The 2,949-nt window shown below is 37.2% G+C and overlaps 1 long non-coding RNA gene across 1 annotated transcript; it reads left to right on the forward strand.

The window, feature by feature from the left end:
• Positions 1-2,010: 2,010 nt before the first annotated feature.
• Positions 2,011-2,504, forward strand: LOC106092752 (uncharacterized). The gene is made up of 2 exons (XR_001222219.2): positions 2,011-2,279; positions 2,361-2,504. It is a non-coding gene; the product is annotated as an uncharacterized LOC106092752 (long non-coding RNA).
• The last annotated feature ends 445 nt before the right edge of the window (positions 2,505-2,949 follow it).

A 2,949-nucleotide genomic window follows, 5' to 3' on the forward strand; every position in this document is an offset into this window, starting at 1 on the left:
TATAGAAACCGCATAACATCATTCAGCACACAGAAACATAATCATAGAATATTCCCTATAAATGTTCTGCTTACGAATGATTCACGTGTTCTGCTGTAGTGGTTCTCATAATTTATCAGAACGTATGACATAAATCTCCAAGAAAGTAAATATATGTATGCAAGTATATGTAAGTAACAGAAATGAATTTATGGTAAACCGCAGACGCAATTTCCACAGCAATAACCCGGAGATAGAATAGTCGCACTCACATGTTGAATCCACTCCACAATCAATTGCAATGATGCAACGAGTATGGATTCAAAGCATTCCTTAACAGCTACAAAACTTGTTCTGCTAACTTCGTCGCTTATGGCAAAGAAAATATAAAACAAATAAAAGCGTGCTAAGTTTGGCCGCGCCGAATCTTCAGAACCCACTAGCATGGATTCTGCTAAAAATTAATATAACAACAAGTAAAAGCGTGCTAAATTCGGCCAGGCCGAATCTTATATACCCTCCACCATGGGTCGCAATTGTCGAGTTTTTTTCCCGGCATTTCTTCTTAGGCAAAAAAGGATATAAGAAAAGATTTGCTCTGATGTTAGAGCGGTATCAAGATATGGTCCGGTTTAGACCACAATTAAATTATATGTGTAAAATGTCAGCCAATTCGAATAACAATTGAGCCCTTTAGGGGCTCAAGAAGTAAACTAGAGAGAGCGATTTATATGGGAGCTGTATCAGACTATAGACCGATGCAGACCATAATAAACACGAATGTTGATGGTCATAAGAGGATCCGTCATACAAAATTTCTGGCAAATCGGATAATAATTGCGACCTCTAGAGGCTCAAGAAGTCAAGATCCCAGATCGGTTTATATGGCAGCTATATCAGGTTCTGAACCGATTAGAACCATATTTGACACAGTTGTTGGAAAAAAGAATAAAATACGTCATGCAAAATTTCAGCCAAATCGGATAGGAATTGCGCCCTCTAGAAGCTCAAGAAGTCAAGACCCAAGATCGGTTTATATGACAGCTATATCACGTTATAGACCGATTTGAACCATACTTAGCACAGTTGTGGGATATCATAACAAAGCACGTCGTGAAAAGTTCATTCCAATCGGATAAGAATTGCGCACTCTAGAGGCTCAAGAAGTCAACATCCAAGATGAGTTTATATGGCAGCTATATCAGGTTATGGTCCGATTTGAACCATACTCGGCACAGTTGTTGGATATCATAACAAAACAAGTCGTGCAAAATTTCATTCAAATCCGAGAAGAATTGCACACTCTAGAGGCTCAAGAAGTCAAGACCCAAGATGAGTTTATATGGCAGCTATATCAGCTTATGGACCGATTTGAGCCATACTTGGCACAATTGGTGGATATAATAACAAAACAAATCGTGCAAAATGTCATTCCAATCGGATAAGAAGTGCGCACTCTAGAGGCTCTAGAAGTCAAGACCCAAGATCGGTTTTTATGTCAGCTATATCAAAACATGGACCAATATGGCCCATTTAAAATACCAACCGACCTACACTTATAAGAAGTATTTCTGCAAAATTTCAAGCGGCTAGCTGTTCTTCTCCGGAAGTTAGCGTGCTTTCGACAGACAGACGGACGGAAGGACAGAAGGAGGTAGGTAGGAGGAGGATAATTGTGCTTAAAATTGAATCGGACAGCACTCATTTATTTGTGAGAATTTGCCCCAGTTCCTCAATGGAATATTCATGCGCAAATTTGCATTTTCCAAAATTTTAAGTAGCTAGCTTTACGTGTTCGACCGCTATCGTGATTTCGACAGACTGACGGCCATGGCTAGATCGACTCAGAACGTCGAGACAATCAAGAATATATATACATTATGGGGTCTTAGACAAATGTTTTGAGGTGTTACAAACGCAATGACTAGATTTGTATACCCTCATCGTATAGTGGTGGGTATAAAAAAGCAAAGAAGGCAGGCTATAATAAAAACGTCAAATAAATAAAACAAAAGATTTATAAGGGGCAACTATAACCATCCGTCTGCTAGGAGGACAGAAGAAACACTGGCAGCGGTAAGCCAAATAGGAAACGGAAAAGCATTTCAAATTTTTAAATTTGAATTGTGAAAGGAACTATTATGACCATCCTTTGGCATTTCATCGATTGCGGCTAACATGTTTGTATTACGCTTGCAAGCAGAAGTTCTACATGGCAAAGGATACGAAATCAAAGCCAAATCCCTGGAAAGGCATTTGTTGGCAAATACATGTGAGAGTGGGAGTAAAAGCTATTGCATGTAAGCAAAATGACCAATGTTCTATAGTGAAGTCTATGCATTGTGTTTATGCCTCATTCGTTTATTCTACTTTATTCCTAGCTGACATGGATTGGAAAGATTGTCTTTAACATTTATGGCTTGCTTTAGATCTATGTATATTACTAGCATTTTGCCTGCCTAACATTGTGTAAATGTAATGACTTATATGTGTTGGCTAACAATAGATTGTCTATTATATCTTAATTAATGAAACTTTCTTTACTTTAATAAGATTTCATAAAGTCAGATCAGGGGCGGAAATATCGCGTACATGATAGAGTGCGATTTCGGATCGAATGAAATTTTATATCGTTTTCCATTGACGTTATACCAATTTTAAACATATTATTATACCCTCCACCATAGGATGGGGTTATACTAATTTCGTCATTGTTTTTGTAACTACCCGAAATATTAGTCTGAGACCCCATAAAGTATATATTGGGTAGCCCAAAAAGTAATTTCAGATTTTTCATATAGTCGGCGTTGACAAATTTTTTCACAGCTTGTGACTCTGTAATTGCATTCTTTCTTCTGTCAGTTATCAGCTGTTACTATTAGCTTGCTTTAGAAAAAAGTGTAAAAAAGTATATTTGATTAAAGTTCATTCTAAGTTTTATTAAAAATGCATTTACTTTCTTTTAAAAAA

The sequence above is a fragment of the Stomoxys calcitrans genome, chromosome 3, assembly GCF_963082655.1.
Source record: "Stomoxys calcitrans chromosome 3, idStoCalc2.1, whole genome shotgun sequence".
Classification (NCBI taxonomy): domain Eukaryota; kingdom Metazoa; phylum Arthropoda; class Insecta; order Diptera; family Muscidae; genus Stomoxys; species Stomoxys calcitrans.